The following is a 24,668-nucleotide window of genomic DNA, read 5'->3' on the forward strand; positions in this document are numbered from 1 at the left end:
CCTTTTAGGTCAAATAGATTCTTATATGATCTGAATCTCACTTATAGGATCTGAAGCTCAGAGTGGTTCTTTTATGCATAAATGAGAATGGACGTTTGTTGCTTTTATTTATTTGAATAAAATTATTTTAATTCAAACATTCTTTTTTTAAAAATACTTTTTCCAGCTTCTTCCAGATGGATATTTATTTATTTATTTATTTTACAGACTACATTTTGATTCACTGTACACAAGTGGGGTGTATCACTTCGTTTCTATGTTTGTGCACGATGTAGATTCACACCATTTGTATAATCATATGTGTACATAGGGTAATGATGTCGGTCTCATTCCACCATTTTTATTATCTTTAAAACAAATATTAGTGGTCCAAAGTATTCATCTATATGCAAATATTTAAAAACATAGCTATGCATCCAATGATAAAATTACCTAGTTCTGGCGCTCTTGAGAAGCTCTGAGTGATCCTTAGGCTTCCACCTGTTTGTCATCTCATTATTATATTTAGGATCTTTCCTGATGTCCTCAATAGCAGCTGGCAAGTGCTGAAATTCACTGCATGTTAGGTTGGTATTTACATTGAATTTGATCATAGCATATAATTCATTAGGGACACAGAGTGGTTTGTGTGAATGCAACCAAAGGCTTTTATTTGCCAGTAATATATGAAGCACCTACTATGTGCTAGTTACAATCATCCATGAGTTTGTACTTTAGTTATAGAGAGCCATAAACTCATTAAATGAGAATATATACAAGTAGAAAGTAGCAAGTACCCTCCAAGAGATTCATATGAAGGACTATGAGAGCTAAGAATGAGTTTCACGGATCAAGACCAAGTTCAGGCTCTCTAATCTAAACCGGGTCAATGTCCAAGCTGTGGTTGCTTCAGCAACCAGATGGGCTATTCTAAGTCTTTAGATTTAGACATGCCACTGTCTAGGACTAGAGGGTCAAGATCATCTTTTACAATTGGCTCTCTAATTTATTTTCCTTGTTCAGTTTTTAAAAGTCTCACAAGCATTTAGTGAGTGTCTATATTCACTAAATAATATGCAAAGAGTGATGAAATGAGATAGATACAGAATTGTGAGGATCATACAATGCGGGACATGAACATACTAACAGATATAAAATATATTTGATATATAATATTATATATATGTTGAATACACATGTATTAATCATATATGTATAATATGAGATACATATGTACGTATATATATATATACATAATAAGTGATACGCATATGTATTATATGTATCTATTCTGTATATATACACTGAGGAGAGACGAGGGATAATTAGATTAAGCTGGTTATTTATGGATGACTTCTAATGGCAAAACCACTATAGATTGATTGCTATATGATCAAAACAAGATAGTTAGGTGAAGAAATAAGTGAAGGGGGTTCCAGGCAGAAGGAAGCACAAGAGTAAAGGCAAAGAGTCCAGAGTGAATGATGTGCATAAATATTTGTCTACTGTCCTCCACTGTATTGCCTAACCAGGGTGGGTCTGAGAGGATGGCAATTGTGAACTTGCAATTATGGTCTATGAGCCATTAGGAACTGATTGCATGTCTACAAGGAGGGTGGGCAAGAAAGCAAGGGGAAGACCTTAGTATTAGCTCACAATTGGGGGAGTGATGGATCTGAGGAAGTTTCTCAGAGATGGTCAGATGCAGTCTGTGGTCATCTTTTTCTCCAGCTTAGAGGTGGATGGATCTGCAAAAAGTGTTGACAGACAGAGTTGGGTAAAATGGAGTTTGGAAGTTAAATGTAGTTGAGATTATTAGAACACAAACTGGCAAGAGATAAAGTCGAGAAAGAGTTTGCTCATTAACTCGCACGTTATTCTGTATATAATTATTTAAATAACTAGTTATTTAAATAATGGAATCAAGTCTGGTTTTAGAAAGACCACGTTCATTGTGGAGACTGGACTAGGGAAGAGGAGAAATGGGCAGGAGAAAAGCAGGGGAAAAAATCCTGAGGTAGGCAGGATCTGAAATGATGCGTGTCAGGTCTCAAGTCAGGAAACAGTGTATGCATAAGTGTCCCTTGGCGTTCCTCCAAGCAAATACGTAGAATCGGCTTTGTAGTTCTCTTGCCACCTGGGCCACAATGTGGTCTTCCTTGAGGTTAGCCCCTCTTATATGGCAAATTAATCATCCCCAAATTGAAAATGTCAACAACATTCAGTTCCATCTCCACTCTTGCTTCAGTATTTCCAGCAAGGGGTTGACCAGTTATAGCTCTTTAATCCTGACTCCTAGGACTCTCCTCTTTAATTGGTCTGCTCCAGACAGATCAGGAGGTTGAAAAATCTCTTTTTCTATTAGGCCTTTACACATGTTTCCCTTCCTTTCCTATAATCTGCAGGTGCAGATCTACAGTTACCTCCTCCCAAGTTCCCCTTCCCCCATAATCAGTGCTGCCCTGCCTTGTTCTTTCACTGGGACCATTGGCTAGTCAGAAAACGTGAGCTACGTGTCTTTCATGCCATTATTATCCACCTTTTACTCAAACTGTAAGTTGTACCAGGTCAGGACTCATGTCTGTCTTGTGTATTATTGACTATCCATTATTTCCCATGGAACCTCATTGTTTAGAGCTCCTTAAACATGAACCCAAATAGTCTTCTCTATGATGTCTAGGTCTGCTTTTTAACATCTATTGAAGATGGTCCTTCAGCCTTGCAAAAGTGCCCTTAGTTCTTGGCCATGGAGGAAAGTCCACAGGGTATGTGAACTCTCCCATGGTCCTACCACCCGAGAATGAACAAGTGATGGTTAAGAGCTACACTGGATTCTGGGAACAGAGCAACTAACTTAGATCAAATTTTTTGTCCCTCAAAAATGTGACTTTTTATTTTTTAAAAAATTATTTATTTATTTTTTATTTTTTTACAGACTGCATTTTGATGTACACAAATGGGGTACACCATTTCGTTTCTATGGTTGTACATGATATAGATTCATACCATTCGTGTAATCATACATGTACATAGGGTAGTGATGTCTGTCTCATTCCACCATTTTTCATACCTCCCCTCCCTCTCATTTCCTTCTACATAATCTTAAGTTCCCTCTCACTCCTCACACCAACCCCATTATATATCATTCTCCACTTATCAGGGAAAACATTCGGCCTTTAGTTTTTTGGAATTGGTTTGATCCACTTAGGACTTTTCATTCTTTAAAAGATGCTAAGCTTCATTAAGGAGAAGATTCTGGTAGATGACTTCCAAATTCTTTTTCTGAAGATATATCCAAAGAATTATTAGAATAATGAAGATGAATACTATAATGTTTAATTACAGCTCAATAAAAATATAAATAAGGTTGTCAGTCATTTATAATTACCTCTTGATCTGATCCTTCCGGAGAGGAAGGAGTGAATTATGCTCCCTTTGGAGGTGAATTAACCCTTTCTGGCTCCTCATTGCGATAAAGCTATAATTTTCCAAGTGCAAGGCTTGCAGCAAAACAGTTCAATTATAATCCAAACACAGGCAATTTACTTACTGGTAGGATTAGTGCTCTTGGTTCATATTTATGAGAGTCAAACATCAAATGAAGGCTGTCTCTGTGCTAACCACCTTGTGTAAAACATTACTGGAAGAGTTGAGACTTGTTCAGGGTTCGGCATCTCTTATAAGCAAGGGCTTATCCACTAGGACCAAACAGTGCAGCTGGGAACGTCCCACACTGCTTGACTGTTAATGGCCTGGAACCTGCACTAACAGGGCTCATGGTGCAGATCTGGACGATGCACTCCTTTGGTCCAAACCAATGGGACCTTGGAGAGCATAGAGTGGTGCTCTGAGAATATAGCTCAGTGCACCTGTGGTAATGGCAGGCCTGTGTCTCCTTGGAGGCCAGCAAGGATGTGTCTTGGAAGACCAGTGCTGTGAATTTCATGGGGTGGTGGACGTCTTGGGTGGGGCGGCACGTGGCTAAAGATGACAGACATTGGAAAAATGTTTTTAAGCACAGCGCGATTTTTGGGCTGGGGACCTATAGGTTATCAAACTAGAGTTTTCTGTTAACATGCTGTGACACAGCCTCTAACTAGGGCAAAAGTGTGTTCAACAAGAGGTTTGAGGCCACCTGAAAAGGACAGTTGTCTTGGAGACCAGAGCCCATCAGTGCAGAATATCCAGCTGCCCTTAAAAGTAACATTTGGCCTCCTGGTGATCGTATTGTACATTTGTTCCCATTTTATTTTAACTCTTGTTTCTTTTCTTCAGAAAAGCCAGTGTGCAGTGACAGAAAATAATGTCATCAGAAAGGCTTTGGTGTTGCAGGTGGGTGAAAAGAGGGACTATGGACCAGGCCTGGAATCCTATGGCTCAGGGGCTTAACCCAGCCCCTCTCCTGCAGCAGACTTGCTATTTACTACTTTCTCAAGGCCTCCACGAAAGGCCAAGGCGTGTGAACTGAAGGAGCAGGGGCTGGGGTTCTTGGTGAGTGATGCATGGCTACCACTCAGGACCTGGCAGCCTTACAAACACCTCCTGCCTGTCTCCCTGGGGAGCTCCCTGCTTCCTGGGCACTCGGAGCTTGGCTAAGTGACCTCCTCTGCCTTCCATCCTCTCCAGTTCCCTGCGTTCCCCTGGAATCTTGTTACTAGCACTTTCTTTTTCCTTTACTTTTACTTTTTTTTTTTGGACTGCAGGGGGGTATTTAAAAGGATGCAGAAAAGACACTCAGAGAAAGTGCTCTGTGAGGAAGTGCTATGCCTTTCCTCACAGACAGCCATCCTCACAGGGATCCTCACCTCATGACACCCCTCATCCCTGCCAGGGGATCTATTTTAGCTCCTTATTTACACAGCAAGTGCAACTCGACAGGAACTGTGACCACATTCTTAGGCGATGCCATCAAGTGGCTCTTCGGAGGGGTGTGAGGGACTGAGCTCTGTTCTCCTCCTCTGTGAGTGCAGCTGCCATTGAGGGCACAGCCCCATGTCCCAGGCGCGGACAAGGGACTCTTTCTCCTCTCCCTTGACGGAAATGAGTTCAAGTGAGACTGCAAGTGTGATGGATGGGAGGACTCCAAACCCACAAGATGTTTGTCCTCTGGCTTTTCCAGACTCTCCTTTCTCTGGAGCATGAAAACAACACAGGGTTCAATCCCCTCTCTCACTCATGGACACTGGCATCTGTCAAATTCCCTCACATAGTAGCCCCCTCTGGAAAAAAACGTGTGGTGAATTGATGGGCATAATGTCTAAATAATGTTATTTTTAGCTGTTCCATTCTCTGTTGACAAAGTACAAAAATCGGAGGAAATTTATGAAGGCAAATATAAGTAGGTGAGCTTCCTCCTCAGAGTTTTCATGTGCCAGTCAGAGGCAGAGATTGCTAATTGGCTGCCCCTTTTTTTCTTAATAACAGATTTCTAGCTTTATCCACATATCCAGCTTCCAACTTCACTTGCAGGTAGGTGTAGACGGGTAACCTGGCCAATGACATGGTTGATTTTAGATGCCAACTTGACTGTATTAAGGGTTCCCCAGGTACTGAATAAAGCATTTTTTCTGGATGTCTGCGAAGGTGTTTCCAGAGGAGTTGACATTTCATTCAGTGGGCACCATCCGTTTGACTGAGAACACAAAAGCAAAGAAAAGATAAATCTGCTCACTTTCTCCTATAGCTGGGACACCTTTTCTCTCCTGTCCTTGGACATCAGGACTCCAGGTTCCCTGGCCTTTGAACTGTGGAACTTAGCAGCAATTCCCCAGGTTCTGGAACCTAAGGTCTTGGACTAAGAGTTGCACCATTGACTCCCCTGTTTCTAAGGCCTTTGGACAAAGACTGAGTCATTCCACCAACTCCCCTGCTTCTCCAACCATTAGACAGCATATCATGGTACTTCTTAGCCTCCATAATCGTGAGTCAGTTCCCATAATAAGTCCTGTCATGTGTTGGTAGATCTACCTACAGAGCTATGTCATCTATATACATCTCTCATTTGTATATACCTATCCATTTGCCCCAATTATCTGACTGTCTATGTACTATGTGTTATTCTTTGTAGATTCCTGACCAATACAGAAACTGAGGTTTTAGGTGGTATTAACTAGAAACTTTTTAAAAAGTCATTGACTCCTGTATGCAGGCTAGGGAAAACTGTCTCTGCCACTTCAGCTTTCTTCCTTCTTTCAACCCGCAAGTGGGAAATAATGACTGTAACTACAGCATCTAGCTTGGTGATGTTTAGATTGGAAGCCACATACTAGGTTGATAAAACAGAATACAGAGAAGTCTGGGGCCCTGAAGACAATCAAACTAGTCCTTCCTGTGGGTCTTTGCATAAAAGTGAAGTACAAACATTTCTATCTTGTTTAAGTCATATATTTTAAAAATGCATTGTTTCCTATTCAGTATACTATTTACTTTAAAAAAAAAAGTACACAGTTGCCTGTGGGTGATCAATTAGTAATCTGTTGGAACACTGAGTCCATCTGTTGACAACCAACCTAGTCATTTTACTTTTTCTGGGGGAGTGAGCATTGCTATTTTGTAGGTTATGACTGCTTTGCTGGTTCTAGGTAAGCAGGAGATAACCTGATGGCCGTTCCTCACTGTGATCTGTCTCTACATGATCCAGCCCTGACCAGGAAGGCAGAAGTTCTTTCAAAAGTATTCAGAAACATCAGTTCTCCTTCTGCTTCTCATTTTCTCTAAATTTTTTACTTCTTTCTTCACTTGCCTAAAGCTAGTCATCCTGTATCTTATATGCATCTCAGTATTGTTGGCCAAAATAATAAATAAAGCAACAATTATAAATTAAAAAGCCACATCCATATATTTGACAATGGTAATAGAACATTCCACTCAGAATGACCATTTTGCCTATGTTCTTGGTGATTTAGATCAGAGACCAGCAAATTTCGTCTGTAAATGACCAGAAAAATCAGTATTTTTGGCTTTTCAGGCCATGAAGTCTCTGTCACAACTATTCAATTTCTCCATTGGAGCATGAGAGAAGCTGTGGATAATGTGTAAATAAATGAGTTTGTGTTCTAGTAAAACTTTATTTACAAAAACAAGTGAGGGGACTGAATAAGGTCAACAGGTAGTAAGCCAGTCCCTGATCCAAAGGAAGGATTCTGAAGCAAGGGACTGATTGTCTTGGTGCCTTGTGATAATTGCAAAAAGACACTGAATGGGAAGACAGAAGTCATGTGGCCATTACTGGAGCAGTGATGATATGAAGAGCTGTCCGCGCGGAGCCTAGGGGCTGTGCAGTCTGCAAAGTGCTGTGACTGCAGTCTGCCCTGTTTCAGCCGTGTTGGGTTTGCTCTGTGAGGGGAATGGAAACTTCTTGGAGGCAGAAAAAAGAGATATTTTTTTCCCTGAAAATAAGAATAAGAGCTTTTGCAAATAAAAAGTATGACTACTCACTGTTAATCTCTTCTGTCTGCATGTGTTTAAGGAATGTCCAGCACAGAGATTATGTAATATGTTTGTAAGCAGGTTCTCCGTATATCACACTGTGCTGGAAATTTCACCCTGGTTGGAAATACAATGAAAACTGAGAATTCCTGTTGTTCATCTCTGCAAGTCAGGGCGAGGATGAACGCAGTGGAATTGCAGAGAAGGTCCTTACTGCTGAACAGCCCAGAAAGCCTGTCCTGCATGGAAGGCAGGACACAAAGCAAGAGAGAGTGTGAGGAGTCTGTTCCCTTAGGCATTAATGACATAGGTAAAGGCAAGACATCTGGAACATGTCTTTTTGTCTCTGCAGGCAAGAAAGAGAATGTGGGTGACCATAGTGGAGTCTGCGTGGGTACAAAGCTGCCCTTGTCAACTGCATCGACATCAGGGAGCTTGGGAGGCAGGTGATAATGCTATACTGGAAACCTCAGAGAGGCTTGAGTCAGGCACGACTTCTGAGATGAGTCTTCTTGCTCTATTCCTTGGCGTACTAAACGGGACATGTTTACTGGAGAAAAGATCTGGAAGTTGAATATGATTGGGTTGTGGGTTGGCAGTCAGCCTGGGTTGGGAGGATCCCTGGGTGGGCCAAGAGGTTGACAGTTCTTCACATCAATATTCTTTATACTTGGTTTAACACTTAATGGTGGAAGGGAGAAACTTATTTTCTGAAAAAAAAAAAAAAAAAAGACTTTTAAAGTTCAAAATGAGGAATTTATTAAATGAACTGCACGAAATACAAAATAAACCTACTGAAAATTAACACAATTTTAGGATAAATGCATGAATATATTTATAAATTTGTGCTTAAAATATATGGAAATTTCCATTTTAACCCCTTGAAGGCAAGGTCAGTGATTTTTGTATGGATTCTGAGGCATTAACACACTCACATTGAAAAATATCATGAAGGATGATTTAAAAAAAAAAAAAAAAAAGAGAGAGAGAAGGAAAATAGGAAATGTAGATTTTGAGAGGGATTGGCCTTGCAGTGATTGTTGTGACCAAGAGTTGAGTATTCTCAGAGGAGACAGGATATAGGAAAATTCACAAGGAGAGAAAGATAGGGCCTGTGGCCCCATAAACTTATCAGGTGGGGACTGCCTTCAGCTTTCTATAAAGAAGCAGTGGCTTCATCAATCATGGAGAGACCCCATCATGAACCTACTGGCTAGTTTCCCTCAGTCTTCCTCCACCACTACCCTGAACTCACGGCTATTCTCAAGATAGCCTCTGCACTGTAGTTATGGTGACTCCTACCAGGCATGAAGAAAGAAAGAAGGGCAGAGAGTAAGGTTGCCAGATTTAAAAAAAAAATGCAAGACACCCCATTAATTTGACTTTCAGAAAAGCAATGAATAATATTCTAGTAGAATTCCTATATTTGGCAACCCTAGCAGAGGACAGAATGCAAAGACCTGAAAAGACACAAAACTAAGTCCAGTCCTTCTCCAGGTTTTCTGGCAGCCCTACCCAGGAGGTTCTGCTCACACACTACTGGGCAGAATAGGGTCACGTGACCACCACTGGCTGTTAAGGGAATGAATATTTTTAACTAGACTCATTGATGACCTGACTGGAAATGAAGAAGAGCAATACTGGAGAAGTAACCATCAGGGTCCGCAGGGGGGATAAACTTAATACTGAGGCAAAAGGAAGCAGGGATTTCCTAACAAGACCTAACATTTACTTAGTACTTACTATGCTGCAGTCACTGCTCTGAGTACTGTGTAGGTCATCAAACTATGCTTCAAAGGTAGGCCACTGAAATGCTTTGCAGAGCATCACAACTACCTACAAAGGTGAGGTATTGTTATTATCCTTCCTTTTACTGAAGAAGAAACTGAGGCATAGGTTAATTTAGTACCTGGACTAATGTCCCCTAGCTGTATGTGACAGAACCAGAATCTGAACCTCCATTGTATGCAACAAGGTGACAAACTCATGCATGAGACACGGGATGTCAAGCAGAACAGAATGCTGGGAGCTGGCAGAGAGGTAGCTTATGAATCAGCAGCTTCTCTCTGCAATCCAGCATGGGAAGCTGCAGAGTCTGGAACACATACTTTTCTGGAACAATGAACTGGTTTGTCTGGAATTGAAGAAGTTCCCAGGCTGTGAGAATTTCCATGTCAAAACCTGGAAAGTCCTGGGAAAACCAGGAAGTGTAGGTCGTCCCACTCTGGGATAGAAGACTAACCTTTCTTTTTAAGATTATCCATCTTGGTCCTAAAACCTAAAGGGAAGATGAAGCAGAGAATGGGGAGAAATGACTCCAGCCAAATAAATATCCTTACGTACTATTTAGAAAGAAATCTCAATATATGTAGTGACAGATGCCAGCCTAAAAGCCAAGGGCTTATTTCCATCTCTACCTGGATGTCTAGCTTACTTTGGGACCTTAGGCAATTTGCTTTATCGTTGTGGCCCTCACTCTCCTCATCAGCAAAACAGGGAAGGCAAATTTCACAATTCCTTTTTATTTCTCAAATTCCGGAACAAGATGGTCTTCACTGTCCATGGACACAGGAGCCTTCTGTGACTGTAAGAATCTATGCCTATAAATAGGTAGTTCTCATACACCCTAATTCCTGCAGGTTTGGATATAAGTTTATTATGAGTATTAGAAAGAAAAAATAGGGCTAGGGAGATAGCTCAGTTGGTAAAGTGCTTGCCTTGCAAGCACAGGGCCCTGGGTTCGATCCCTAGCACCGCCAACAAACAAACAAAAACAAAAAAAAAAAAAGAAAGAAAAAATAAATTTAATTAACATTTTTGTTTAGTTCTGATGATATATTAAAAGTCACAGCAAGGATATGCATGAATGATTCTGGAAAAGCAAAGGTAGCAAATATTTCTCCCATCTTTCTGTTGACTTCTTTCTGAACTTTACCAGAATAAAAAAAATCTCTTTCTAGGAATAGTTAGTGATCTGTATCAAGTATTTCAGGCTTAATTCACAAAAAGTATGTATATTGCATGCCTAATTTTGTTATTTCCAGGGATATTTGTATGTATTGGGCCTGCTACTATAAGGCTGTATTGGACTAAGAGCTGAATATCAGAATTGAATGTCAGACAGTTTTCTGTCTTAAATAATTTATCTGAGGGAACTAAGGTTTATACACATTGCAAAGAGAGAATATGGAAAAATATACAAAAGTGCAAAAAAGATATTTAATAAAGAGCAAAAATGTACACTGTATAAAGACTGAACACACATTCTGCATTTTCTTGCCCCTTTGTTCCTACAACATATCCGAGGCATAGCATCATTTTTGGCACTCAAGCTCCAATTTCATTGCTTCCCAAATCCAGAAGTGGTACAAAATATTTCTGTCAAATTGGGTCCTGATTTTTAGTACTGAAATATGGACTTGATTAAGAATAGAAGCGATCAGTATTGGCGAAAAGTTATAGGAGTGTCTTCACGGAAGAAGTAGGACTTAGATTTAGAGAGTGTTAGACCTGGAAGAGACTTCAGAAATCATGTAGCCCAACCCTTCTTAGTACCGGCCAGGAAGATGAATTGACGTACCCAGGCATAATTCTTCGGTGAAACAGAGCCAAGGACGGAAGGCACGGCATCTGACTCTCCGTACAGGGTTTCTGCTGTGTGCAGGGTTGCCTTTCCCACCAGGGGCTGCCTTGATTCTTCAGGATACAGTTGCTTGTGCCCGTGACCCTCCAAGGAGGATGAGTGATGGGAACACAATCCTGTCTGCTCTCATATGTAATGACAAGATCCAACCATACATGCTAAGGGACAAAATGAGATGCGCTTGGAGGATCAGGAAGTAGGAATGAGCTGTGCTGCAGTGTAGAAGGAGGTGTTTGGGGTGGGGGGCCATGTGGAGAAGAGTGGACAGTGATTGTAGACTACTTCAGTTGGAAAGGAGAAGCCCTACCCTAGAGAATCTGGAATCCAGGAGGAGGAGCTGGGACTGGACCACCTAGGCAGGGCCGGGAAGCATGACCATAAGGTGGAGTCAAATTATCTGGGCTCAAATGCTGGTTCTGGCCTTGGTTTTGAGACCTAATTTGCTCATCCATGAAATAGTTATAATAATGATACCCAAAGGAGGATCATTAGTGGCAACTGATTTCTTGAACAGAAGATGAACATGGAAAAATGAGTACCAATGCCTGGGATGCCAAAATGAAACTGCCCAACTCTTTGAAAAAAACAAAATCTAAGAGAAACTTGGTATAGTCTTAGGGAAGAAATGGTGCCAAACATGAAGATCTCAAGACATTGCATACGCCACAGTGAGGACTAGCTCTCCTCCACGGGGATGAGACAGCCCTGTGGCATCAGGTGATGACAAAAGGATGACACACATAGGGGAGGTGCAGCAAGGCTTGGTGAAAAGTGGGGGCTTTTGCATGTGCCTGGGCAGTGCAAACCTGTACCACATTATGCAGAGGTCCTAGAAAAGCATGCATGCTGTGTGCTATGATTTGAAAGTGTTCCTTCAAGTTCAAGTGTTGTAAACTCAAGACGCGATGAAACAGTGACCTTGAAGATGTGATTAGTTTATGACAGTTCTGCCCTTATGAATTCATTAATGTTTTTATCATGAGACTGCATTAGTTATCCAGGGAGCGCTTGTTACTGCAAGAATAGAGTGTGCAAGAGGTAAGTTTGGCCTTCCTTTGCTCTCTCTCACATTCTCTTGTCCTTCTGCCCTTTGCTTTTCACCATAGAATGATGTAGCAGGAAGACCCTGCCCAAATTCTGGCACCTTGACATTGGACTTCCCAGCCTCCAGGACTGTGAAGAATAAATGTCTTTTATTTATACATTACCCAGTCGGTGGCATTCGGTTATAGCAATACAACACAGACTAAGACACCAAGAAAAGAGAAAACTGATATTTATCAGGATCTGGGGCAATAATGAAGCAGATTCTTGGATTTGAGAATAAAAGACAAAATAGTTCACTGAAGAATTAAAGTTCTGGGACCTGAGTGCCTGCCTGGGACTGTGTTCAGTTTTTACCACTTATTCACAGTATCTCTGATAGATCTTTCTAATATAGGGATGTCCCAGAATTGAATGTGCCTGAGAGCCGCTTCTGTTCCCCCTTCAACCCATAGAATCTGAATTCTTCTACAGCCTGTGATGAGGTTCGGGGATTTGCAATACAACAAATCCCCAAGTAGTTCTCATGCAGGTGCTTAGACTTACTTGACTTACCTGCCCTGAGCTCCATGAGGTCCTCCTCTGTATAGTATAGGTGACAATAGTGCTATCTCTGTATCTGGAAGGATTGAAATATGACCCCTCAAAAGATATAATCCCTGTGGTTGTCACCTTGTTTGAAAACAGTCTTGCAGGTGTAATAAAGTTAAGATGAGGTCATACTGGATTCAGACAGTCCCTGATCCTTTTCTTATAAGGAAAGAAGGAACACAGAGAGAAAGTGCCATATTAAGAAGGAGGTAGAGATTGGAGTAAAGTGACTAGAAGCCAAGGGTCACCAAGGATTGTCTTCAAGGACCCATGCTGAAAGACAAAAGAAAAACTATCCCCAGAAGTCTTCAGAGAGAGAGAGTACGGCCCTGCTGACACCTTGATTTCAGATTGAATCTTCTAAAACTGAGAGAATAAATCTATGTCATTTTAAGCTTCCTAGTTTATGGTACTTTGTTCTGTCAACTCTAGGAAGTGAAAATGTCTTGCAGGGTTGTTGAAAGAATCACTTGAGTTGTTATAATAGTAAATTGGTACATCAGGGTTAATGTTTTAAGGACAGACAGCAGAGGCGTTTAATTATTTGTCACATGGTAACCACTGTTACATGGATATTTCTCATGCATCTTAGATAAAGATTAATTTAGGAAATGTGTAGTCTGTTTTCTGTTGCTCTAACAAAACACCTGAGGCTTAGTGATTTTTAAAGAATAGAATTTTGTTTATCATGTTTCCAGAATCTGGGAAGTCCAACAGCATAATACTGGCAGCTGTTTGCCATCAGATGAGGTTTCATGTTATATTGTACATGGTAGAGAGTATCACATGGTGAGACACAGCAAGCATGCTAGTTCAGGTCTCTCATCCTCTTCTTATAAAGTCACTAATGGTATCACAGAGGTCTCCACTCTCATGACCTCATCTAACCCTAGTTACCTTCCAAAGGTGTCACCTCCCAAAATACCATTAATGTATGATTTTGGAAGTTAAGTTTCCAATGCGTGAATTCCAGTGGACACACCCAGACTATAGCAGGAATTTTGTAATCCATCTTAAGAGTGGCTTGGGGAGAATGACAATAGTTACAAAAGAAATATTGAAATAAACATGTGAAGATCCAAGCTCCAGCCTCAGTTCTTCCATGTTCTGGCTGTTGTTCATGGGGTCATGTCAGGAATATTTCTCTCTCTCAGTTTTCTTCTGGAGATGAAGAAATTTCAGAGCTTTTGGAAGATCAAATAAATATATGATACCTTTTACTAGACTCTAAAATGCTGCATGAGCGTAGGGATTATTGAGTTATTATTGCTGCTGGTGGTGTTGTTTTCAGTAGGGTCACATCTGGAACTGAAGGAGTCACTCTTGAAAAATTGATTGATCCAGAATTTGCAGCTCCTGGCTCTTTCATGTGAGCAGAAATTTCAAAACAGACTGATTATTATGGGATATTGTGGGTGATAGGAAAGAGAAGAAGAGAAGGATTTGGTTTTTTTGGTGAAAGAACACATGTGCCCTTGAGGGGAGGGGTTTTGAAGATAGCCTGGTGTCTGCCTCTAAGGTTGCTCTGAGGACAGTGGGTGGGTGGGTCATAGAACATATTGGAAGCTGCAATGGCAGGGCAGATATCACACTCCACCTCTTTGAGATGTTAGGAACCATAAGCCAAGGGGTGGCACCAAGGGGCAACGTCAAGGACTCTGCCTTTGGAGTACAGCAGCTTAGGCTTGATATGTCATAGGTACAAAGCTATTTAGTAGGTGACCACAGGTAATGTGTCTGCATGCTGGTCCAGGAGTGGTCAACCAAGCAAAGGGTTCCAGCTCAGGGAAGAAGACAAAGCGGCTGGCCAACACCACTATGGCTGATAGACTTGTCCAGGGACTGTTGTGATTCTGAGATACCTATACTAGAAAAGGTTCAGATTCAGGGTCCATTGTGAAGTGAGGATGAGGAGAGAGCCAGACAGTGACGTGTAGTTCAATAGTTCTCCATTTACTTGCTGTGGGATGAATTAGACCTTCTTCCCCAATTTATATGTTGAAGTCTGATTCAACAGTCAATTCATGAGTTAACCCTGAGACCTTCATATGTGACTGTATTTGGAGATAGGATCTTTAAAGAGGTGATTAAGGTAAAATGAGGTCATACCAGTGAACCCAAATCCAATCTGACTAGTGTCTTTTTAAGAAGAGGAAACTGGGTCGTAGGAGAGATACCACACACATGTGCACACAGAGGACAAGCCATGGGAAGACACTGATGAGGGGGTCATCTTTAAGCCAAGGAGAGAGTCCACTGGAGAACCAAACCTGCAGATGCCCTGATCTCAGACATCCAACCTCCAGAACTTGAGAAAGTTAAGATCTGTTGTTTAAAGCACTTAGCCTGTGGTATTTAGTTATGGCAGGTCAAGCAAGTAAACACACCACTTACCTCTTTTGTTCTCCGCTAAAGCCTAAAGGAGATTTTCTTTTCCGAGAGAAGATCTATTCCAAACAACAGTGTTTTAGTCAGCTTTTTCACTACTATGACTAAAAGGACCCAACCAGAACAATTATAGAGGAGGAAGAGTTTATTTGAGGGCTCACGGTTTCAGAGGTCTTAGTCCGTAGAAGGCTGCTCTATTCCTTGGGGCTTGAGGGAAGGCAGACTATTATGATGGAAGAATGAGGCAGAGGGAAATAGCTCACGTGATGATCAGAAAACAGAAAGGGAGGGAGAGAGAGAAAGAGAGAGAGAGAGAGAGAGAGAGAGAGAGAGAGAGAGAGAGAGAGAGAGAGAGAGAGAGAGAGAGAGACTCCACTCTACAGATACAAAATATATACCCCCAAAACCCACACCACAATTCCAATCTCCTCCAGGCCCACCCTACCACTTCAGTTACCACTCAGTTAATCCCATCATGGATTAAATCACTGATTGTGTTAAGACTTCTACAACCCAATCATTTCTCCTCTGAACCTTCTTGCATCATCTCACACGTGAGCTTTTGGGGAACACCTCACATCCAAACCATAGAAAACAGTAAGACCAGCTCTTCCCTTCCCTTCCCTTCCCTTCTGCCAAGTCTCTGAGATGTCAAGAGGAACTGTCAATCTCTTTGTTACTTCAAAGAATCCACAGAGTAAATGGGGAACTCCAAGTGCCAGACCCCAGCAGGTAGCTAGCCATAGTGAGACAGGACAAGCACTTTCTGACTTGGGAATAATGTTGCCTGATTCTGAAATTAATGAGAGCAGGAAAGGATTTTCATGAACACTCTTCACCCATAGAACACAGGATTTAAATTTCATCCTGACATTTACTGCTAGTAAGAGATAGCCCTGGCTGTTCCTTCTCGGGATTAGCTATAATTGGGAAAAGAAGGGAAGCTTTTTGTCTGACTTTGCCAATCCAGAAGCACCCTTTTCTAGCACTTGTGCTAATCAAAGTGAAAAGGGACATGGGATGTTTTCTTTGATTCTCATCTTAGAATGTTATAAAGGAATGCAGTTTTGAGATTTAAGACTGGGAAGTTGACCCCAGAAGGAAGAAGTAAAGAAGTAGAGAAGAGTGGGATGGGAGAAAGAGAAAAGTAACAAAAGCTAATAGCTCACTGCTGTGCCCAGATAAGGGCAAAGTTTTCTGGAACCCTCGAAGAGTTCATGGAGAATACATTTCAGGATTGTCCCACCAAAAGGTAAGACACTAGGTGGTTATTCATCAAATTCCATCCTTCAGTGCTTAGGGATGTTTCTAGCATGTTAACCTCCCTGCTGGTCTAGACCCTCAATCTCTGGTTTTCTCTGGCTTCTGAGAAATTCCAGCAGTAATCAAGCAGGGGCATGCAGTGTCAAGCTCATGATGTTGAAGCTAGTAATGTTCATGGAACAGCCCACTGAAGCTGTGCTGAAATCAGCTAGGCTGAAGGCACGGGGCATGGTGCTGAGCATTCTAGGTAGAGCAAACAGCCAGTGCAAAGGCCATGAGGTAGGAACATGCCTGAAACTTTCAAGTAACACAAGAAGACCAATGTGTCTGGATATCATAAGCTAGAAGTGGGGAGAGTTATTCTGGAGGCTGTTTCACTTAATCCTGGTGGGAGATGATAATGGCTTCTTCTGGGAAAGAAGCAGGGGAAGGGCAAGAAGCAATACACATTCTGTATGATTCCCTCAATGACCTGGAAAGGCGAGTTGTTGTGGTTGTTATTGCACCTTCTGAGAGTTTAAAATGTCTCATAATTTACAGGCAACTGTGATCCTTGCAGATTAAGGAAAGTGAACAAGTTTCATTCCCCATAAGTGGTAACACTGGTTTTTATCCAGGCTTTGTAGCCCTTTCCCTAGTGGTCTCAGAAAAGCTGTTTACTCTTTGCCTCTGGGATCATTAGCCACTAGATTGGACGTAATACTGACAAGTGGGAGAGGATGGGAAGAGTAAATGAAAAGAACAAAAGATCCACATGGTGTTTCTAACAGAGAGCCCATTTTTCTCACCACATTCCAAGATGCTGAACAAACTAGATGCAAGACTTCAGAAACTATAGAACAGCAAATTATTGAGTTGGGAAGCAATAATTAGAAAGGAAATGAAGAAAATGGACGTTGGGGGCCTTAATGTGAAATGTGACATTGATAAATCAAAGGAAGCCTTGAATTAGAGATGTGGATATTTCAACTGATTATCCAAGATAACTCATATCCTCCATTAACCTCGTCCATCTTGTTTTGCCTTTGTGAGAACAAAGAATATCTTTGCAAATTGCCAGGCCACAGGATTGTGTCTCCCAAATGTTTATTCAAAGAGGGTGGGGAGGAAGGGGAGGAAGCCGTTGAAAAATAATTTGCTTGTTAAGCAGCTCGGAGGAATGTTCTTTCCACTGAGTCTGGTGCATTTATGGGAAAGATAATAAGAGACACTCATGACAGATCTGACAGCAAGGCAAAAGTAAACAGTAAACCCAGGCTAGCAAAAGTTAGAACCACGTACCTTTACTTTAGATGCTTATCCTCATAGCGTGGTATAAACAAAATAGCACATGACTGTGCAGAGAAGAGATGTTGTTCAGCTGCCTTCTCCTTCCAGATGATTCTCTGTTTATTTAGAGGACTTTGTTTTTCTGAGAAAGATGCCACTAGGGACATAAGGCATGTTGGGACATTAGTATAACCATGTGTGTCAAGATTGTTTTGATTCACACGAAGATGTGATGAGACTCAAAAGGAGAGACCACAGAAGTGGGAGTGGAAGGATCCGATTGGATTATTCCTTTTCAGCTACCCCACCCATCCTGGCAGGAGAGAGTCCCTCGACAGAAGATGTAACACCCGGCCTGAGCCAAATGTCCTAGTAGTCTGGAAAGTCTGACCATATGACAGGAGTTTGAACAGCAGCCACGAGACATCTCACAGTACACTGTGAGCAGACTGAGGAGGTTGAGACTGTTTTGTATGAAAGTGTTTCTTGGGCATTTTATAAGTACATTGGTAGTTGCTTTATGGCAGGTGACCCTGTGCAAGTTTCTAGAGAATCCACTCTGGCCTTTCTCCAGACCCTGTTCTCCTATCAGCTGTTGCTTTTATGAGCAGAGCTGACCAGTGCCAGGGCTCACAGGAAGTTGGTCTGGTTTTCCTAGTGAGCCAGCAACAATTCACATCTTTGTTTCTGCTTAGCTCAGGGTCTGTGATAAGCACGAAGGCCTGAGGTTTTCTGGGACTAACATTATACCACCAGAATATCTACCTGTCAGAATATCTACCTGTCAGGTGCCCAGACGCTTCTCACTTATCCTCAAAATGAGCTCTCACTTATCCTCAATCAGCCTCCTTGGCATCCTGCACGTGTCCTCCTCTTTTAATCTCTGAATAACTGTCCATGTAATACCACCTTTCTAAATTGCCCTTTGCTTTCCTCCCTATTATTTAGAATCCCACATATATGGCTCTCACCTGAAGAACTGCTCTGTTTCATATATGCTGACGATTATGTAATCCACCATCTTTCCCATTCTAACATCAGTTGATTAAAACATCAGGGCTAAAACTAATGTGTGTTGTTCTTAGACCCCTATTTGTTTTTTCCAATATGTTTTTTTTTTCTAATCTTCCTACATGTTTTCTGCTATTTCCATCTTAAAAAATATGCTCATCATTTATTATTAAATGTATTATAATCTTGTTATTTACATTGTTTTCATTGGAAGCAGCGGAGAAATAAAACAAAAATAATCACACACAATTTGGTTTACTTTCCTCCAAGTTAACCTAAAGAAATCAACCATACCAAATAAGAAGCAGGAGCGGTACCTTGCTGTGGGTAGCTTTGACCACCTGTTGGCACATTTGCCCAAGGCAAGGGAAGCCCTGCAGCAGGAGGACACATGACTACTTGCATGTGACAGGCATCCCCCATCATGCTGCTTGGTGCACCTGCCAAACACACACTTCTCAAATTGTGCTCCCAGGACAGCCACATCAGCATCATCTGAGAAGTTGTTCAAAATGCAAATTCTCAGGTCACTCCTAAAATTTATTGAATGAAGATCTCTGGGGAGGGGCCAGAAATCTGTGCTCTATTGATCCCTCCAGGTGATTCTAATGCACACTCAAGTCTGAGTATTAACCCATTTGTTAAATGCCAATGAAAACTATTAGAGAAATTTCCCTTCAGATTTTTCTGCCCAGTTTGACACTTAATGGACCTAGCATTTTATATAGAGGTTTAATTTTTTCTTGTGTCTGTCTTTTCTTCCTTTCCTTTCCTTCTTTTTATCTTCTTCTAAATTGAAAAATAAAAATTGTACATATTTATCCTTCACTACATAATTTTTGAAGGATATATACATTGTGGAATGGTTAAATCTAACTAATTAAATTCATTACCTTACATAGTTATCATGTTTTTATGGTGAGAACTCTTGACATTCACTCTCTTTGCATTTTTTTAAGAATATGGTGTTGTCATTAATCATAGTCATCATACTATACAACAGGTCTTTTGAACTTATCTCCGATCTAACTATAATTATATATCTTTTGCCCCACATTTCCCCATCCCCCCAACCACACCAACATCTGGTTATCACCACTCCTCTCTTTATTTCTAGAGGTCAGTGTTTTTAGATTCAACATATGAGTGAGATCAAGCAGTATTTGTCTTTCTCTGCTTGGCTTATTTCACTTAACATAATGTTCTCCAAGTTCATCAATGTTGTCACAAATGACAAGATTTTCTCCCCCTTCTTTATGGCTGAATAGTACTGCACTGTGTATACATGTCGTATTTCCTTACCCATGTATTTATTGATGGACACTCAGTTTGATTCTTTATCTTGGCTGTTGTGAACGGTACTGCAATAAACAATGGAGTGCACGTAGCTCTTCAACATAGGGTTCCATTTCCTTTGAATGTACATCAGCTAGGGAAACTGCTGCATCATATGGTAGTTCTAGTTTTAATCATTTGAAGAACCTTCATACCATCCTACATAATGGCCCCACTAATTTACAGCACTGTGTTAGGGTTCCATTTTCTCCACACCCTCACTAACACAGTTTATTTTTTGTCTTTTTGATAGTGGAGGTGATATCTCTGTGATTTTGATTTTATTTCTCTGAAAATTAGTGATGTTGAATAGACATAGATGTTGATGGATATAGACATCCATCTGTAACTGTATATATTCTACACCTATGTCTATATTATATAAACATCTATAGGTATAGATATATATCACTTGTACATTTTCTTTTGAGAAATATCTATTCAAGTCTTTTGCCCATTGCTTAAATTATTTGTTGTCTTCTATTTCTTGTTTGAGTTCTTTAAATATGTGGGGCATTAACACCCTCTTAGATGTATGATCTGCAAATATTTTCTCTTAATCTATAAATTGTTTCTTCATTGTGTTGACTGTTTCTTTTACTGTGCAGAAACTTTTTAGTCTGATATAATCCATTTGTCATTTTTTTTTCCTTTTCTTTCCTGTGCTGTTGAAGTTGTATTAAGAAAAATCATTTCCTAGACCAATGTCATGGAGATTTCACCTGTGATTTCTTCTAATAGTTTCATCATTTGGGATCTTATATTTAAATAATTAATCCATTTACATTCCAAAATTGCTTTAGTAGATTTTTGGGTATGGTGAGATATAAGGTCACAATTTTATTCTTCCACATATAAAAACTCAGTTTTTCAATATTGGTTTTGAAGAGATTGTCCTTTCCCCCTTTGTATATTCTTGGCACTGGCTATACATGTACAAATTTAGTTCTGGGCTCTCTGTTCTACTCCATAGGTCTGTGAGTCTGCTTTTAATGCATGTTATTCTGTTTTGATTACTATAGCTTTGTAGTATATTTTGAGGTCAGGTAAGGTGATGTTTCTAGCTTTATTCTTTTTGTTCAAAACTGTTTTTGCTACAATGGGCTTTTGTGGTTTCATATGAATTTTTAGAATTTTAAAATATTTCTGTGAATAATTCACTGGCATTTTAATAGAAATCGCATTGAATCTGTAGATTACTTTGGGCAGTATGGACATTTTGAACATATTTATTCTTCCAATCGATGAGTATGGAATGTTTTTTCATTTATTTGTGTCTTCTTCAGATTTCTTAAATGTTTTATAGTTTTCATTGTAGAGGGAACTTTCAACTCCTTGTTTAAATTTATTTTCAAATATGTTACTTTTTGTGGTAATTGTAAATGAAATTGTTTTTTCGTCTTTTTTCATGTAGTTCACTATGAATATATAGAAATGCTTCTGAGTTTTGTATGTTGTTTTTGTATCCTGTAACTTTACTAAATTAGTTTATTAAATCTAACAGTATTGGGGTGGAGTCCTTTGTTTTTTTTTTTTTTTTTTGCACAGGATTATGTCATCTAAAGAGATAATCTTATTTCTTTACAATTTGGATTTATTTTATTTCTTTTGCTTGCATAATTGCCTTGTCCACGACTTCCAGTAATATGATGAATAGAAATGGCAAAAGTTGCCATCTGTATCTTTTTCTGGATCACATAGGAAATACTTTCACCTTTTCTCCCTTTGGTCTATCAGCCATGGGTTTGTAATGCATGATATTTATTGTGTGGAGGTACATTCCTTCTATACCTAATTTGTTGAGGGTTTTTATTATTAAGGAATCTTGGATTTGGTAAAAATGCTTTTTCTGAATCTATTGAAATGATCACATTGTTTCTGTCCTTAATTCTGTTAATGATATTCACTACTTTGCTTTCCTCAAGTAAATCCCACTTCACCACCATGAATGATCTTTATACTGTAAAGTTGAATTCAGTCTGCTAGCATTGTTTTAAGGATGTTTTCATCTATGTTCACCAAAGATATGTCCTGTAGCCTTACATTTTCTTTTGCTGTTGTTATTGTTGTGTACTTGTCTGCTTTTCATATCAGGATAAAGCTGGCCTCATAGAAAGAGTTCAAAAAACATTCTCTCCTCTTCGATTTCTTAGAACAGTTTGAGAGTTGGCACTTATTCTTCTTTAAGTGTAGAGCAGAATTCTGCAGTGGAGCCATCAGGTTATGGCCTCTTGTTTTATGGGAGACTTTTTATGACTTGAGTCAAATTTCAATTTCCTTATTCATTATTGGTCAGTTTAGTTTTTCTATTTCTTCATAATTTAATCTTGGTGTGTTGTATATGCTTAGGAATTTATCCATTATTCTAGGTTATGTTGGTGTAAAATTGTCCATAACAGATCCTTGTGAACCTTTGGATTTCTGTGGTATCAATTATAATTTCTTGCTCATCTCAGATTTTATTTATTTAGGTCTTCTGTCTTTTTAAAAGATGGTCTAGCCAAAGATTTGTTGATTTTGTTTTCCTTTTTAAAAAACCAACTCTTCATCTTCAACTTTTGCAATTCATCCTTTGAAATTTGTTTGACTAGTCTCTGTATTTTATTTATTTCTTCTCTGACTTTTATTATTTTTCCCTTTGGCTAATATTGGGTCAAAGTCTAAGGTAGGTTATTTATTTGAGATCTTACTTCTATTTTAATGTAGTCTTTCATTCTTATAAACTTCCCTGTTTGAATTGCTTTTGCTCTTTCCTATGAGTTTTAGTAAATTATATTTCCATTTTCATTTGTCTCAAAAATTTCTAATTTTCCTTTTGATTTCTTTGTTGATTCACTGTTTTTCAGGGGCATGTCATTTAATTTCCATGTATTTCAAAAGTTTCCAAATTTCCTCTTTTAATTGTGTTCTAGTTTTATATCATTATGGACAAAAGAGATACTTAATATAATTTCAATTTCCTAAAATTGTTGACTTGTTTTGTGGTGTGACATCTGGTCTATCCTGAAGAATGGTCCATGTGCAACTGAGAAGAATCCATATTCTTTAGCTATTGCATCAAATGTTTTATAAACATCTGTTTTTCCATCTTTTTTCATTCCTTCACTGAGTGTACAGTTAATCTCTTGTAGGCAGCATATATTTGAGTCTTTTTAAAAAAAATTCATTTAACCTCACTATGTCTATTAATTGCAGTATTACCTTCAAGATAATTACTGATATGCCATTTTGTTAATTGTTTTCTAGTTCTTTTGTAGATCTTCCTTTCTATTTCATCCCTACTGTCTTCCTTTGTGGTCCATTGATTGCCTGAGTAGGATGTTTTGATTCCTTGATTGCCATGAGGCTTATAAAAAAATATATTGTAGTTACAACAGGTTACTTTAGGCTGATGACAATTTTGATAGCAAAAACAAAACCCTATACTTTAATTCCACTAAGCCCTACTATTTGAATTTTTTGATCCAAAATTTGCACCTTTTTATATCGTGTATCTCTTAACAAATAAGTATAGCTGTTATTTTCATAGTTTCCTCTGGGGGGCGTGGTGCCAGATTGGTCCCAGGGAGCTTAACCACTGAGACACATCCCCAGCCCTTTTTATTCTTTATTTTGAGACAGGGTCTCACTAAGTTGTTTAGGGCTAAGGCTGGCTTAGAACTTGGGATCTTCCTACCTCAGTCTTCCAAGCTGCTGGGATTACAGGCATGTGCCACTTCACCCAGTTTATAGTTTTGTCTTTTAACCTTCATACAATCACTTAATAAGTGATTTACTTGCCATCAATACACTATTAGACTGTTCTGAATTTGATTGCATATTTACTTTTACTAGTGAATTGTATATTTTCATTTGTTTTCATGTTACTCATCAGCATTTTTTTTTTTTTTTCAGCATGAAGAACTCACTTAAGCATTTCTTATAAGATAGGTTTGGTGATGAAGTTTTTATTTGTCTGGGAAACACATTATCCTTTCTTCACAGCTTTGCTGGGTAGCTGGGTACCAGAATCTTGATTAGGAGGTTTTTGTTTTGTTTTGTTTTTCTTTCTTTCTTTTCTTCAACAATTAGAATATATCATCCCTGATGGAGGAGATTCATGATTCTGAGTCAGCTTGGGCTGCAGCAGTCTGGAACCAGGAAACCTTTGACATGGTACTCACTGATGGGCTCCCAAGGATACCTGGATGGGCACCTACCTCAAGTATTTAGAAATAGTGGAATTAGAGAAGATGCTATTCAAGTTTATTTATCATTCTTGGTTTACTGGACCTCATGGAGTGTACAGGTTGGCAGGAAGTACACTGTACAGAATTATCAGAACTCCAGCCCATCTGCCGGGTTGGTTCTGAGGATTACAGACTGTGGTGCCTACCTACACCTATCTGCTTCCCTCAGCCCTAACAGGATGAGAAAGATTTTGGAGGCATCTGAAAAATCGCCAGGTGAGCCAGATGTGCTGAAGTCTTTCACTTTGGTCCTCGTGGAGTTTGATTACAATAAATTTACTGATGGATTTAGGCTGCCAGAGTCTCAGAATATTTCCCTTGGAATATGACATCTGTACTCCCTGTTGCTTATTTTATTTATGAAAAATTGTATCTGAGACCCATCTTCCTGTGTCATCTTTTATCTTACTCAGTTGATTTAGCTGGTCCCATTCCTTAAGATTTCTCTTTGAAGAATAAAACTTTTCCAGACAGAAGAATTTATATTG

This window comes from Sciurus vulgaris (assembly GCF_902686455.1).
Source record: "Sciurus vulgaris genome assembly, chromosome: 8".
Classification (NCBI taxonomy): Eukaryota; Metazoa; Chordata; class Mammalia; order Rodentia; family Sciuridae; genus Sciurus; species Sciurus vulgaris.